This window comes from Triturus cristatus, chromosome 6 (genome assembly GCF_964204655.1).
Source record: "Triturus cristatus chromosome 6, aTriCri1.1, whole genome shotgun sequence".
In the NCBI taxonomy this organism is placed as follows: domain Eukaryota; kingdom Metazoa; phylum Chordata; class Amphibia; order Caudata; family Salamandridae; genus Triturus; species Triturus cristatus.
Genome location: NC_140589.1, coordinates 53,414,833 through 53,432,326, shown reverse-complemented (window position 1 = coordinate 53,432,326; position 17,494 = coordinate 53,414,833). Strand labels below are relative to the sequence as shown.

Sequence of the window (17,494 nt, the reverse complement as noted above, 5' to 3'; positions counted from 1 at the left end):
TATTTTACAAGTGGCTGTTCACATATTTTCGCTTCAAAGAAAGAGCAAAGTCATGACGATAATCCCACATTTCGGCTCGGTCAGCCCATAATTATTTACCCAGCGAGGCTCAGAACCCTCATCAGATATCAGCAGACCCCAATAAAACGGACACCTCCTCCTCGTAAAACGAGCCATAAAGTAGGAAACAGAGTCAGGTGTGAAAGAGATTAGGCAGGGTTTGTGTGGGATGCACGACTTTATGATGTGTCGGGCCCTGATGCTAATCCCATTTGGCCGCAGTAAAAGGAACCGGTCGGGCAGGACTGACCTCGAGCAGCGGAGTCAGTTTGCACAGGTCAAAAAGAAGTCACAGAAAGATTGCGTGTCCTTTAGGCCTAGGCATAGCTTTAGTGCACAGCCTATGTGAGGGCAACCACAAAATGGTTACCGTTTTAAAATGGAACCCGAGGGTTTAATATGTAGCATTGCATACACGGTGAGCACATCGGGGAAACGTGACAAAAACACTCACACATACCGCATCAGTCATTTGCGGTCCGCTGATACCAAAATCGGCATGGTAGGGCCATGCTACCAACATGGTTCCGAAATTTACAGTACCACAGGAAGATACTCGCCACTTTTCCCAGGTAGCCGGTCCCACGTCTCTCGTCGCCTCCACGGATCTCAGCTCGGCTGTGGATGTGGATCAGGGTCGGAGAAGTCTGGAAGTCAAGGCTCTGGTCAGGCTCTGCAGTCGGTCCCTCGTAGAACTTCAGCAAAGCAAAGGGTAAGTCTCTTGATGGTGCCTGTTTGCACAGGGTAGCCACTCCTTGGCCACATGGGAGATTCTTCAGTCTTCTTCTTTCGTCGAATGTCGAAGGTCCAGAGTTTCTGTTCAAGTTGCAGGTTCAGGATAATCTAATTTAGCAGGGCCCAACTAGCTACTAATATACTGGGCTAGTGGGCTGGGCTACCTGCAAGGTCCCTCCTATGGGTGGGACCAGGAAGGGGAGTGGCTACACCCCCTTTCCTTTGTCCAGTTTCACGCCAGAGCTGGGGCTGGAGTGCCCCTGCACCGGTTTGAACTGGACTATGCATGGAGCACCTTGTGTGCCCCAGGCATGTCTCATTCCTTTCAGCCCTCCCTGCCCCAATACACTAAGTCTGTCTGGGGAGGTGCTAGCACCTCCCCAAGCAGGAAACCTATTGTCCAGGCCTCCCTGGCTGGGAGGGCTCCCAGCAGCAGGAGGTCAGACTCGTGTCTGTGGCAGCAGCATCCATTTTGTGATGCTGAGGCTTTGGTGAGAGTTAAACAGCAAAGTAGGATTTTAACATGTCTCTCCCTCTAGAAGGGAGGAATAATATCCTCATCACCAGAAATGGTATGGGGGTATTATTCCAAAGTGTTAGACACCTTACACGACATGTTTTGATAAAGCCAAACCATAGTTACCATAACCGTTTAAGATTATAAGGCACTTTAAGAGTATATGGTAGTCTATATCATAGAACAGCTATAAGGATATGGTTCCGAAAGCTGCAGACAGGCTCAGCTCATGCTAGAGCACCATCTCACATGTTACCAAGCACTCTGCCTCCAGGATTGTTAAGGCCTGCCATGGGAATGTCTGATAGGTACACATGTGTCTATATATAAGGGTAGATATAGGTATAATATATCTAAGCAAGGGGTGATTACACGACCTTGCCCCAGCTGAGTGATCAGCCAGTTGTGTCTGATTGGAAGGCCAGACCAGGGGTGGCATAATACATGCTGCAGCCCCTGGGAGGCCTAGGGTACACCTATGCCCTGGGTACCTAGAGTACACGGTACAGGGTCCAATAAGGTGATCCTTACCAATTGGGTATGTACCTAGGGTACATGGAGTCCATTTTAAAGAGAGAGAAGACAGCCTGAGACCCTGAATGGCAGGATCTCAGGCCAACTAAGTCGAAAAACCAGCTAGACACTAGGCAAAAAGTTGGGGGTAACCATAGTCAGATATCCACCTTCCTACAATTATCACCTAGTATTATCTGCCCAGGGTCCACAAAGCCAGGTGTCACCATGGTGACACTGGGACAAGTGTCCCTGTATGCTTGAGCCACTTTATTGTTTATTAAAGGTGTCTGTCTGTACTTGCCTAGATTACTAGGACTCATAGTAGTGGACAAATCCATGTCCACTTCACAAATCAGAACAGCCTGTGTAGCAGTTCTGACTAGGCCAGAATCTCCTTCAGTACCCAAGGTTAACCCCACTACTCCCTTAGTCTGAGGACCAACACTGCTAACTGTACTAGGGGGTGCAGGTGCCTTAGGGGCTGCAGTGTTGGGGGCTCCAGTTTTCTTACAATCACTGGTCCAGTGAGAGGTGTTTTTACAGACATTACACCATGGATTTTTCTGACATTCTTTCTTCTTCTTCTTGGAAGTTTGGGACCCACCCTCATTATTCTGTTGGGGGCCTGGTGAAGACTTCTGGTCTTTGGGTTTCTGTTCCCCACCCTTTTGGTCTGCCTTCTTCTGGTCACCACCCTGGTTCTGGTTCTGGTTCTTTTGCTTAACCCTGGTTCTAACCCATTTGTCTCCCTTCTTTCCCAATTCTTGGGGAGAGGTCAGATCTGTGTCAATCAGGTGTTGATGCAACTGCTGGTTCTGACAATTATTTAAGATTTGCTCTCTCATAATTAGATTATACAATCCTGTGTAATCTGCAACCTTACTTCCCAGCAACCAGCCCTCCAGAGCCTTAGTGGCACACTCAACAAATTCAGACCAGTCCTGAGTCTGTGTCTTCTGGGTGTCTCTGAACATTAACCTGTACTGTTCAGTGGTTAAGCCTAACCCATCAATCAGAACACTCTTCAGGACCAGGTCGTTTCTAGCATCCTCATCACTGACTGTGAGGAGCTTGTCTCTGCCTCTACCTTCAAAGGAGAGCCACAAGATTGCTGCCCACTGCTCCTGAGGGACCTGCTGTACTCTGCAGGCCCTCTCAAGGGCAGTTATCCATTTGTGGATGTCATCCCCAGTTTTGTAGGGGGGCACAATCTTACTCAGGTTTCTATGATCATAGGACCTGTCTTTATCCTTAGGGATATTGCTGCCACCAGTGGAATCTAATCCACTCTCTCTAGACTGTCTTGCTATACCAAGTTTCTCCTTAGCTAAGACAACTTCTAGTTTTTGCCTTTGAATCCTAAGTTCAGCCTTTCTCATCTTGGCTTCATACTCTCTTCTCTGAGGGGAAGTCATCCTCCTCTGAGCAGGGGCATGTGGCCCTTTAGAGCCAGTGGAATGGTCAGACCCACTCGAACTGGATCTTCTATCCCTCTGTCTCTGGTTAAGCCTGCTTGGGGGTCTGTAGGGAGGTATCCCATTTCCAGTCCCATGTAAGCTAAGTTAGCCTGGCTAAGTCTCCTGACTGGCACCTGGCTATGTCTATCATCTGAATCTGCCTCCTCCTCATCTGCATCATCTCCCTCTGGAGTGATAGGGGCATTAGTGTTATCATCTTCAGATGGGTGACCTCCATCTCCAGACCCTGTAGGGACTGAGTCAGGGGGACTTAGAGTATCAGAGTGATCTAATAGCTCTAGGAGTTGGGCTATAGTAGGGTTTTGACCCTGCTTCAGACCTCTGGTGTTACACAGCTGTCTTAACTCCTGATAGTTTAACATAGAATATTTGGATGGTGCCTTTTGAGGGTCACTCTCAACAACTGGGAGCCCAGTGGCTCCTGCTGCTCCAGCCATTCTCTTAGTGAGGTGGATGTGTTGCAATCTACCTACACTGGTGTTTTCCTACTGTACCTTTTCTAGTTAGTTGTAGTCAGGGTGTGCTACTCCCTTTGCTCTACAACAACTAAGTTCAGTAGAACTTATGTATACTAGTCTTGTTTTTATATGTACCTAAAGGTACCTGTATGATCTTTCAAATTATATTTTCAAAGATTACAATTGGTAAAACACAGCAAGCTCAAATCCCAACCGCTGCTCACTAATGTGAGAAGTTGGCCTGGTATATGCTGCTCACTAATTCTAGTGAACACCTTGTACCATGCCAAACAACCCTTATGGTGGTGGTTGAAGTCAACCTTGATAGACCAGCTATCCTAGTGGTAGCGTGGACAGTGCAGTCTGCAGGCTAACCTCTTGAGGGCATGTGAAGCCAGCTGTTTTACCATATGTAACCCCCTTGAATACCAAATGAAAGGACACCACACAGATATATATTAAAATATATATGTATTTATTTACTTAAAAGTATCCCCTATACTCTTTATGAGCACAGAAGCACATTTGTTAAAACAAGGCAGTGTTTAAATATACAAAAGTTGCACAATTGTGGATGGGCCAGGTGGCCAGCTAAACCATATACTAAAATAGTGGTATAAGAACCTCGAATAGAAAGGAAGGAAGGCCTAGGGCCTTGAGAATCGCTGAGATGACAAGGAGCTAACTGTAGTTAGTGACCAGGAGGCCCACAGGATGCGTGTGCAGTGTGAAAAGTTACACGCGTGCACCTGTTGATTTCAATGGGTGTGTAAAAGTCACAAAGTTAAACAAAAAGGAGTCTTCCGGATGGACCAGAACCTAACAACTTGAAACCTAGACACTAGAGATGTTTCTCTACCCAGGAGCACCGGAGTGCCAGCGTTACCTCACCCACAGGAAGCGGGTGCATAGGGGTCAAAGTGCGTCGGGTTTCGTCGTGCAGGTCTATGGAGCCTGAGGATGAAGATGCTGCAGGCGGCCAGGCAGGAAGAGTTCGGGTGGATCCAAGGGTGGATCTGAAGAGTAGACGACCTGTAAGCAGAGGGGACAATGTTCAAAGTCACTAGCCAGTGACCGGCGTGGAACTAGGAAGGAACCAGGCGATGTTGGGTGCCAACAGGTGAAGAAGGTAAGCTTGTCTCCGCAGCCACGTGGAAGTGAAGGGATCGACGATGACCAGGAGTCACTCACGAGCTGTCCCACAAAAGCTCTAGCTGATGGCGGTGTCGGCTTCTTGATCGGAGCAAACAGGCCTTGGCTAATGCAAGCCACGCAGGAATCGATGAAAGCTTGGTGCTCTAACCAGCAAGGTCAGAGGGGCTGCTCCTTTTCACAGGAGCAAGGGCCAGTCTGGAGCAACCAGACCAGCGGTGTTGTTTGTAGATTTCGTTGCCAAGATGGCCACTAGCCAACGGGCCAGTAACCGGGATGACGCCTCGAGTGGCAAAAAGCAAAAAGGCCCCACCCAGATCTTGTGGATGCTGAAGGGCTGGTCTTTGGTGCAAATGCTGCTCGGTGTTGGGGCTTCTCAGGGCCCAAAGCACAGCATTGAGGATGCCTCGGGTGCTGCGCAGTCAGCTTGTCGTGGACGTTCCAAGATGGCCGGTCCCACGTCTCTCGGTGCCTCCACGGGTCTCTTCTTTGCAGGGACTGTGGATCTGGCCCAGAGATGTCTGGGAGTCTGGGTCTTGTCAGGCTCTGGGCTCTGTCTCCGGCGGGAGGCGGCGGCAAAGCAGTCGTTGAGTTGCTGGATGGTGCCTGTATTCACAGGGTGGTCACTCCTTGGCCACAAGGGATATTCTCCTCAGTCTTCTGTGCAGCAGAACGTCGAAGTCCAGTAGTTCTTCTTATTTAAGTCGAGTTTCAGGATGATCTGAAGTCTTGGGACACAGCTCCTACTCTTATTCCAAATCTAGGGGCCGGATTACCTGCTAGGTCCTTTCCTTTGTCCAGTTTCGCGCCAGGACTGGGGCTGGAGAGCCCCAGCTCCGGTTTGAACTGGCATATGCACAGGGACACCTTGTGTGCCCCAGGCATGTCTCAATCTATTCAGCCCTTTCTAACCCACTACACAAAATCCTGTCTGGGGTGGTGCAAGCACCTCCCCTGACAGGAAACCCTTTGTCCACACCTCCCAAGCTGGAAGGACTCCCAGCAGCAGGAGGGCAGACTTGTGTCTGTGGTGGCAGCATCCATTTTGTGATGCTGAGGCTCTGTCTAACTTCACCCGGGTTTCAGGTTAGGTACATGTCGTGTCCCTCTAGAAGGGTGGAATGCTACCCCCGTCGCCAGAACTGGCGAGGGGGTAGTATTCCAAATCGTATGACACCTTACTCAACATGTTTTGATAAAGCCAAACCAAAGTTAGCATTTGACCGCGAGGTACATTATGCACTTAAGAGTATATGGTATGGCAATATCATGAAACAGCTAAAGGACGTTGTTCCGAAAGCTGCAGACAGGCTCAGCTCATGCCAGAGCACCATCTCACATGAAACCAAGCACTCTGCCTCCAGGATTGTTAAGGCCTGCCATAGGAGTGACTGATAGGTTACCATGTGTCCATATATGTTAGATATAGATATACTATATCTAAGTAAGAGGTGATTACACCAACTTACCCCAGCTGAGTGATCAGCCAGTTGTGTCAAATAGTGAGGCCAGGCCAGGGGTGGCATAATACATGCTGCAGCCCCGGTAGGCCTTGGATACACCTATGCCCTGGGTACCTGGGGTACACTGTTACAGGGTCCAATAAGGTGAACCAGTTCCAATTGGTAATGCACCTAGTGTGCATTGGCATTAATTTAGGGAGAGAGCAGCAGGGCTGTGGGTCTGATTAGCAGGCCCACAGCCACACTAAGTCATAAAACCAGTGAAGCAAAAGCAAACATTTGGGGTGACCATAGGATAGCAGACCCTACTCTCCTACATACATCTTTTTCGAGTCGTTCGACTCCTGGTGCACGTAGGCATGTCCAATCGTCGGACAAGCTTCAAACCCTGTGACTCCTGTCACAAGTTGATGTCGGTCACGGGCCTACACCTCATGTGCCTCTGGTGCCTGGAGCGCGACCATGACCCGAAATCATGCTCTGACTGTCGGGCCATGAACCTGAAGTCTTTGCGGGAGCGGTCCTGTAGGAGAGTAGGGTCTGCTATCCTATGGTCACCCCAAATTTTTGCTTTTTGCTTCACTGGTTTTTGACATATTGAGGCTGTGGGCCTACTAATCAGACCCCCAGCCTGCTGTTCTCTCTACTAAATTGACACTATGCACTATAGGTGCATAACCAATTGGAATTGGATCACCCTGTGAGCCCCTGTACCAGTGTACACTAGGTACCCAGGGCATTGGTGTATCTAAGGCCTACCAGGGGCTGAAGCATGTATTATACCACCCCTGGCCTGGCCTAGCAAGTTGACACAACTGGCTGATCACTCAGCTGGGGTAAGTTGGTGTAACCACCTCTTACTTAGGTGTAGTATACCTATACCTAACCTTAAATGGGACACATGTTAACCTATAAGTCACTCCTATGGCAGGCCTTAACAATCCTGAAGGCAGAGTGCTTGGTTCCATGTGAGATGGTGCTCTGGCATGAGCTGAGCCTGTCTGCAGTGGTCGGAACAACTTCCTTCTACCGTTTCCAGATATCGTCATACCATATACTCTTAAGTGCATTATGAACCTCGCGGTTAAATGCTATCTTTGGTTTGGATTTATCAAAACATGTCGAGTAAGGTGTCATACGAATTGGAATACTAACCCCTCGCCAATTCTGGCGACGGGGTTAGCATTCCACCCTTCTAGAGGGACACGACATGTACAGTACCTGAAACCCGGGTAAAATCAGACATAGCCTCAGCTCCACAAAATGGATGCTGCCACCACAGACACAAGTCTGCCCTCCTGCTGCTGGGAGTCCTTCCAGCTTGGGAGACGTGGACAAAGGGTTTCCTGCCAGGGGAGGTGGGTGCACCACCCCAGACAGGATTTTGTGTATTGGTCAGGTAGGGCTTGAATGGAATCAGACATGCCTGAGGCTCACAAGGAGCCTCGGTGCATATGCCAGTTCAAACCGGTTCTGGGGCACACCAGCCCCGGACCTGGGGCGAGCTGGACAAAGGATTGGGGGTGTAACCACCCCCCTTCCTGGTCCCACCCTTAGGGAGGGACCTAGCAGGTAGTCCGGCCCCTAGAATCCGCTTAAAGGTAGGAGCTGTCGTACTTTAATATTTGGGACCGCGTAGTAGACAGGGCCCTACCCCTGTCTATCCCGGTATCAGCGAACCGCAAATGGTTAATACGGTATGTACAAGTGCTTTGTATAACGTTCTAGCTATGAATGCACTGTGTACACGTTGTTTTACATTACTACGCGGGTTCCATCTTGGAGCGGTGGCCATCTTATGATTGCCCTCACATAGGCTACAATGAAGCAAATACGGGCCTCACAGTACATGTGCTTTCCTTTGACTTCTCTGTGACCTGGGCAGCTGGCTCTGCTGCCCCAGGTCAGTCCGGTCTCACGAGCACCCCGTCCCCTGGCCACCTGTGATTAGCATCAGGGCTTGACACACCATAAAACCCTTTCATCCTACAGGAGCCCCCGGCTAATCTCTTTCACACCTGACTGTTCCTGCTTTATGACTTGTTTCTATCAACAGGAGCTGCCCGAGTTTATTGGGGCCTATCGATATCTGATGTGGGATCTGAGTCTTACTGTGTAAATAATTGTGGGCTGGCTTAACTGGAATGTGGGATGGTCATCATGACTCTGCTCTTTCGTTTGAAATGTACACTTGTATATTGCCGTATCATAAACCTAGGAATGTATGCCTGAGGCAGGAAAATCTGTACTTAAGGAGAAGCCCGTTTCTGTTTTTTTAGCAGTCTCCTGAGAACATACACGCTGTTGTACTTCTAGGATACCTGTAATTGGTCTGCCGCCAATAAACTGATCTCTGACTTCACCCAGAAGACTCTGTGTTTCTGTAGGTCTGAAACAGGGAGAACCCAGAAGTCATAGGGTGTGTTCCCCTGCACCGCTGGGCTTAAAATACTCAGTACTTCAGAGCTGTGTCCTAAGACTTCAGACATCCTGGAATCAACTTACTACAAAGAAGAAGACGGGAACTTCGACGCTCTGCTGCACAGAGGACAGAAGGAAATCTCCCCTATGGTAAGGGAGTGACCATCTTGCTAACACAAGCACCAACCAGCTACTCGACGTCTGCTTTGCCGCCGCCTCCTGCCGGAGCCCGAGCCCAGAGCCCGACAAGACCTGAACCTCCAGACCTCTCACCGCCCGATCCACAGTCCCTGAAAAGAAGGAACCCGTGGAGGCACCGAGACACGTGGAGCCAGCCATCTTGAAAGACCCACGACAAGCTGCAAGCGCGACAACAGAGGCTCCCTCCAAGTTGTGCTTTGGGTCCTGAGAAGCCCAACATCCGAGCAGCATCTGCACCAAAGGTGAGCCCTCCAGCATCTCCACGATCTGCGTGGGGCCCCTCTGCACTTTGCATCTCGACGCGCCTGCCCGGTCCCTGGCCCGTTGGCTAGTGGCCATTTTGGCGATGAACCTTGAAAACTACAATGCTGGTCTGGTTGCACCAGACTGGCCCTTGCTCCCCTCCAAAGGAGCAGCCCCTCTGACCTTGCTGGTCAGAGTAATCAGCTTTCTTCATTCTTCACGACTTCTGCTTTTGCCAAGGCTTGTTTGCTTCCTTTGAGTCGCTGACACTGCCGACAGCGAGAGCCTGCGTGAGACAGCTCATGAAGTGACTCCTGGACGTCGTCGACCTTCAGGGACCACGTGGCTGCGGAGACAAGCTACCCCTCATCACCTGTTTGCACCCGACATCGCCTGGTACCTACCTGGTGCCACGCCGGTCACTGGCTAGTGACTGTGAACACTGTCCCCTCTGCTTTCAGGTCTTCTACAACTCCGATCCACCCTTGGATCCACCGCATCTCTTCTGGACCGGCCGCCTGCAGCATCTTTGTCGTCAGGCTCCATTGAACAGATAGACGAAACCCGACGCACTTCGAGACCTATGCACCCGCTTCCTGTGGGTGAGGTAAAGCTGGCACTCCGGTGCCCAAGTGTAGAGAAACATCTCTAGTGTCTGTGTTTTAAGTCTTAAGTTCGCAGTCCACACAGAAGACCCTTCTAGCAGTAACTTTTGAACTTTTACGCACCCATTGAAAACCTATGGGAGCCCGCGTGTAACTTTCCTCACTGCACACGCGACCCGTGGACCTCCTGGTCACTAACTAACGTTAGCTCCTTGTAGGCCCAGCGATTCTAGAGGCCCTAGGCCTTTTCCCTTTCCTGTTCGTGGTACTTATACCACTATTTTAGTATATGGTTTGAGTGGCCACCAGGGCCCATCCATATAAAGTGCAACTTCTGTATATTGTAATACTTTCTTGTTTAACGATTTGTGCTCCTGTGCTCATAAAGAGTCTAGGGGATACTTTGAGTAATAAATACATATATATTTTGAATATATATCTGTGTGGTGTCCTTTCATTGGTATAAAAGGGGGTTACATATGGTAAAACAGCCTGCTTAACATGCTTTAACGAGTTTAGCCTCAAAGACTGCTTAGCCTACGCTACCACTAGGGCAGCTAGTCCGAAAAGGTTGACTTACAACCACACCATAAGGGTTGCTTGGCATGGTACAAGGTGGTCACTTTAACTAGTGAACATCATATACCAGGCCAACTTCTCACAGGTCCCAAAAGCTTCTGGAGGCTCGGCAGTCAGCTCCGTGCCGCTCGAGGTCCCGGTCGAGAGAGAGGTTGCGGGACCGGTCACGGAGTCACCACCATCACTCCTCATTGAAGTCTTCGGGCCCGATTCACAGAACTAACTTAAGACAAAATCCTAAACTTACTACCATTTTGGTATTCACAGAAGGCACTTACTCATTTTGGTATTCACAGAAGGCACTTACTCATTTCGGTATTCACAGAAGTTAGGAATCCTAACTTTAGGACTCCTAAATGCCTTCTGTGAATACCGAAAGTCTTAAAATTAGGATTTTTCTCAGTTTAGTAGTGGTATAGTTAGGACTCCTAACTTTAGGACTCCTAAATGCCTTCTGTGAATACCGAAAGTCTTAAAATTAGGATTTTTCTCAATTTACTACTAAATTGAGAAAAATCCTAATTTTAAGACTTTCGGTATTCACAGAAGGCATTTAGGAGTCCTAAAGTTAGGAGTCCTAACTATACTACTACTAAACTGAGAAAAATCCTAATTTTAAGACTTTCGGTATTCACAGAAGGCATTTAGGAGTCCTAAAGTTAGGACTCCTAACTTCTGTGAATACCGAAATGAGTAAGTGCCTTCTGTGAATACCAAACTGAGTAAGTGCCTTCTGTGAATACCAAAATGGTAGTAAGTTTAGGATTTTGTCTTAAGTTAGTTCTGTGAATCGGGCCCTTCATCATTAGGTAAGTCGAAGCACAAGAAGAAGGCAAAGAAGCACCGTAGCTCTTCGCCTTCTCCCCGTCCGTCAGCTGACGCGATGCAGGAGGTGGAAGGTATTCATCCTTCAGCTCTGCCCATAGAGCCTGCTGGGACGGCTCCGAGCTTCCCTCCCTTCCTGGGAGCCGGAGCGCCCCTGCCCAGCTTTGTTCATTTTATGAAGCACTCCACTCCATCTTTGGGGAGTCCGACTCCGACTGGTGACCCTTGACCCAGTCGCTCCACTACCGCACGGCCCTCGTGCTCCCGGATTCTGCTGCCGCTGCCTGCTTGGCCCTCTTGCTGCCGCCTCTCCTTAGGGCCCCTGCTCACCAGGCTTGCCCTCGCTCTCCAGGCTTGCCCAGGCCTGCCATCGCTCTCCAGGCTTGCCCAGGCTTGCCCTCGCTCTCCCCCGCTCCGCTTTCCCGCTCTTTCCAACCCCCTCTCTGCTCCCCGCCGCTGCTCTCCTGCGGCCCTGCCCCCTTCTCCTGTCTCCCGCTCCCCATTCGCCGCCCCGCTCCCGCCTCCCAGCTGCTCCTCCCTCCCACTTGGCCATAAATGGCGGGGACTGCGCGTATGCGCAGCATTCACGCGCAGCAGGCGAGCCGATTGTGTGCCGAAGGCACGCGAAAGGCAAGCCCGTCCGCGCCTGGACCGCGCCCAGTGCCAGGACCCCTGGCCCCCGACGATGCCAGCCCACACGACGGACTTACGACGCTGCCACCCTCAACGCACTCAAACCCAGCCAGAACCCCGCCTGCTACTGAGCCACCCCGAAACGCACCCACGGACCCTTCACCTGCCAAGCCTGCAATTTCACCTGCCTCCGGACCTGCACCACACCTGTAAGGCCAGGCATTGGCAACAACCACCTCAAGTGCATCCTGCTCAACACCCGCTCTGTACACAGACACGCCGTCGAACTCTGGAACCTGCTCGACACAACATCACCAGACGTCGCCTTCCTCACGGAAACCTGGATGAACGCCTCCTCAGCCCCCGACATCGCCATAGCCATCCCGGACGGATACAAGATCACCCGGAGGGATCGCATCAACCAGACCGGAGGAGGCATCGCCATCGTCCACAGGAACACCATCCGCATCACGACCAACTCCGACGACACCCTCACTGCCGCCGAGCACCTTCACTTCCAGATACACACCGACCCCAAGACCAGCCTCAGAGGCACTCTCATCTACAGACCCCCGGGACCACGCACACAATTTAGCGAAGCCATCGCAGACTTCATCAGCCCGCACGCCCTCACCTCCTCTGACTACATCCTCCTAGGGGACCTTAACTTCCACCTGGAGAACAATAAGGACAGCAACACCACCACCCTGCTGGACAACCTCGCCAACCTCGGACTCAAGCAACTGGTGAACAGCCCCACCCACTACGCAGGCCACACGCTTGACCCCGTCTTCTCCTCCAGCAAGCACATCTCCTTCAGCCACTCCATCGGACTTCATTGGACTGATCACAGCTGCGTCCACTTCAACTTCAGGAGAACCACGACTCACCACCACCCGCAACAGGTTCCCTGCAGGAGCTGGAACAAGATCGCCGCCGACCAGCTCACCACCTCCCTCAGCCAGAACCCTCCCTCCAGCGCAACGGACCTCAACGAAGCAGCCCTCAACTTCACACAGTGGCTCACCAACTGTGCCGACGACCTCGCACCTCTGAAGAACCCACCCAGCAGACCCGGCAGCAAGAAAGCCTCGTGGTTCACCAACGAACTCAAAACATCCAAGAAAAACTGCCGCACCCTCAAAAAAGCCTGGCGCCACGACCAGACTACAGAAAACATGACATCCCTCAAGAACGCCATCCGCATACACCACCAGCTGATCCGCACCACCAAAAGAACAACATTCAAAGAACGACTGGACAACAACACCCACAACAGCAAGGAACTCTTCAGCATCGTCAAAGAGCTCTCCAATCCCAGCGCCGAAAACAACGACATCACACCCTCGCAAGACCTCTGCGACTCACTCGCCTCATTCTTCCATCACAAGATCGCCGACATACACAACAGCTTCGGCGCACAGACCACGCAACCAACCACCGAACCAATGCCCCCCACCACCACCCTCTGCAACTGGACCCCGGTCAGCACCGAAGACACCACCCGCACGATGAACACCATCCACTCCGGATCCCCAACCGACCCCTGCCCCCACCACGTCTTCAACAAGGCCGACTCCATCATCGCACCCCAACTCCGGGACATCATCAACATCTCCTTCACCACCGCCACCTTCCCGGAGAGCTGGAAGTATGCCGAGCTCAGCGCCCTCCTGAAGAAACCGACAGCGGACCCCACCGACCTCAAGAACTTCCGCCCCATCTCGCTCCTCCATTTTCCTGCCAAAGACATCGAGAAGACCGTCAACAAACAGCCCGCCGCCTTCCTCGAGACGAACAGATCCCTCGACCCCTCACGGTCCGGTTTCAGAGCCAACCACAGCACCGAGACCGCCCTCATCGCAGCCACCGACGACATCAGATCCCTGCTCGACAACGGGGAAACAGCTGCCCTCATCCTCCTGGACCTCTCTGCAGCGTTCGACACAGTTTGCCACCGCACACTAATACACCGCCTCAGCAACACCGGAATCCAAGAGAAGGCACTGGAGTGGATCATCTCGTTCCTCGCCGGAAGAACCCAGAGAGTCCGCCTCCCCCCGTTCCGTTCCACGGCCACTGAAGTCAGCTGCGGCGTACCTCAAGGATCCTCGCTCAGCCCCACCCTCTTCAACGTCTACATGAGCCCCCTCGCAGCCGTCGCACGCCAACACAACCTTAACATCATTTCCTACGCCGACGACACCCAGCTGATCCTCTCCCTCACCAACGACCCCGCCACCGCCAGAGCCAGCCTACACGAAGGAATGAAAGACGTCGCCGAGTGGATGGAGAACAGCCGCCTGAAACTGAACTCAGACAAGACGGAAGTCCTCATCCTGGGATCCTCCCCCTCCGCCTGGGACAACTCCTGGTGGCCCCCTGCCCTGGGCACCACCCCCAAGCCAACGGACCACGCACGAAACCTGGACTTCATCCTTGACTCCTCCCTCTCGATGACCAAACAAGTCAGCGCCGTCTTGTCATCCTGTTTCAACACCCTGCGCATGCTCCGAAAGATCTTTCGATGGATCCCCACTGAAACCAGGAAGACGGTCACCCAGGCACTCGTCACCAGCCGACTGGACTACGGGAACACCCCCTACGCGGGAACCAAAGCCAAACTACAGAAAAGACTCTAGCGCATACAGAACGCCTCCGCACAACTCGTCCTGGACATCCCCGCCACAACCACATCTCCGCCCACCTGAGAGACCTGCACTGGCTCCCCGTCAGCAAGAGGATCACGTTCAGACTCCTCACCCACGCACACAAGGCTCTCCACGACCTGGGCCCCCAAGTACCTCAACAACCGCCTCACTTTCTACACGCCCACCCACCAGCTGCGATCGACCAGCCTCGCTCTCGCCACCGTACCACGCATTCATAGAGCCACCGCCGGAGGAAGATCCTTCTCCTACCTGGCGGCCAAGACATGGAACTCCCTCCCCATCCACCTACGGCTGACCCAGGACCATCTCTCCTTCAGGAAGCAACTCAAGACCTGGCTTTTCGAGCAGTAACGGACCCCTCCCCCCCAGCACCTTGAGACCCTAGCGGGTGAGTAGCACGCTATATAATTTGATTGATTGATTGATTGACTGGTGCATCTTCGGGTCCCGCGGACTTGGCTTGGAGCACTAGGCCTTCAATGCCGGCGTCTTCGGCCTCAGCTCCATAGAGTCCCCAGGAATCCAAGCCTGGATTCGGATTGATGCTGGTCGACTTCACTACGCCTCCTCCGGCACCGATACCTTTGACGATTCCTCCCCCACCTCCGACGCCGGTTGTGTCCTTGGCCAGCGTCAACCCCGGCCTCCTCCTCGGCTTCGACATGGAGCCGGACTGGCATCGAATGACGTCGGTACTGGCGCCGACCTGTACTTTTGTATCACTGTTCTACCCTGGCTTTCCGTATCACCCTGATTGGCAACCAGAGGAGGGTGAGGAGGACTGGGAGGGGTCTGTTGACCCTTTGGCAGACCCGGTTGAGGAGTCGGACTGGAGAGAGGAGTTGGGTGAGGCCAGTGATCTGGATACCTCCAGACCTTGGCATGCTTTCTCCCTCTACTGTGGCCACGGAGGAAGGAGACTCCTAGGCTGTGGTGGTGCATAGGCCAGCTGAGGCCTTGGGCCTTGAGCTTCCTATGGTGGCAGTCAGGACTAATCTCCTGACTGAGGTGCATCAGCCGGCAGCGGTCTCTTCGGAGTACCTCCGAGAGCTAGGTGGCCCAAGCCACAACATCCAAAGGTGCGTTCCCTTCTGCTCCCCCAGATAGGGAATCCAAGAAGCTGGACCATCTTGGGAAGAAGATGTTTTCTTCAGCCAGCTTGGGACTGCGGTCGGTGATCACTGCATGTCTCTTGGGCTGTTACAACCACACTGTGTGGGACACGGTTGCGCAGATGCTGCCACAGTGCCCGAAGGAGGCCGGGGACACTCTCCAGTGCGGTTGCAGAGGGGAGAGACGCAGCGAAGTTCGCCATATGATGTGGTCTGGACACCGCCGACTCGCTTGGTAGAACAATTTCTACATCAGTAGCCCTAAGGCGCTATGCCTGGCTGAAATCCACTGGCTTTGCTGGGGATGTCCAATCGACTTTTTTGGACATACCCTTTGATGGTCGTCACCTGTTTGGCAACAAGGCGGCCAGTACAAATAAGCACTTTAAGGATGCTAGAGCTACAGCTAGACCCTTGGGCCTCGCTGCCACCTCTCATCCGGTGCTGTCTGCCTTTCGCCCCTTTCATGGCTACGGAAGGGGTGCCCCACCCCGTTCCACCCAGGGCACATGCCAGCGCAAGCTACCCAACCTCTCCGCGGCAGGGGACGAGGGACCCAATGCCATGGGTCTGGTTGCCAGCGGGTGGGCAAGTCCACCAGTGACCCCTCTGCAGCATTCTCTAAGCCTTCCTAGTCTGAATTTTCAGGGCCACCAGTTGCCAGTGGGAGGCAGGATATGCCATCACCTCCCCCACTGGCCCAACATCACGTTGGACAGGTGGGTTTTGTAGATAGTCCGAAGGGGCTATTCCCTCCCCCTTGATCCTACCCCTCCCACCATGCCACCTACATTCCATCACTTGTCGGAGGATCACTTGGCCCTTCTCAGTCAGGAAGTTACAGCTCTATTGGACAAGGGAGCTATCGAGCGAGTCCCTTTTCCATCAGTAGGTCGTGGTTGTTACTCCCACTACTTCCTGGTGCCCAAGAAGGACAAAAGCCTGCGTCCTATCTTGGATCTCAGGGATGTCAACCGCTTCCTCCGGAAGGAGAAGTTCAAAATGTTGACATTGGCTCAGGTCCCGTCTGCCCTCGACCATGGAGACTGGATGGTAGCGTTGGACTTGCAGGATGCTTACTTCCACATTCCCGTCCTACCAGCGTTACCTACGGTTCACGGTAGGCCACAAGCATTTTCAGTTCACTGTGCTCCCCTTCAGCCTTATCAGTGCCCCTCAGGTGTTCATGAAAGTGATGGCGGTGTTTGCAGCTCATCTGCGGAGATCAGGGGTTCCAGTCTTCCCCTATCTCAACGACTGGCTGTTGAAGGCGGGTTCACCCCAGGCTGTTGTCTCCAACCTCCAGCCTATGGCAGACCTCCTGCATTCGCTGGGATTCACTTTCAAGGAGCCAAAGTCACACCCGATTCCCTCTCGGTAGCTCCTTTACATCGGAGCAGTTTTGGATACAGCGCAGTTTCGGGCTTATCCTCCTGAACAGCGAGTCCTGGATAGTCGGGCTATAATACCGATGTTTCAGCCTCTATCCCGGGTTTCAGGAAGATTGACCTTGAGGCTGCTGGGCCTCATGGCCTCCTGCATCCTGCTGGTGGATCATGCCAGGTGGCATATGCGGGCTCTGCAGTGGGACCTGAAGTTCCAGTGGGCACAGCATCAGGGGAATCGTTCCGATGTCATCCAGATCTCGGAGGGCACTGCACAACAGCTGCAGTGGTGGCTAACGAACCAGGATTGGGTCAACGGCAGATCCCTCTCTCTTCCCCAACCAGATTTCACAATGGTGACAGATGTGTCACTGCAGGGATGGGGCGGCAACATGGGAGAGGCGGAGATCAGAGGCCTCTGGTCTCCGGTGGAGTTCGG

At 52.5% G+C, this 17,494-nt stretch overlaps 1 protein-coding gene across 1 annotated transcript in view; it reads left to right on the top strand.

The window, feature by feature from the left end:
• DNAH8 (dynein axonemal heavy chain 8) overlaps positions 1-17,494 on the top strand; it is a 13,985,216-nt gene that overhangs the window by 10,955,490 nt on the left and 3,012,232 nt on the right. The gene's annotated exons all lie outside the window — the stretch shown is intronic.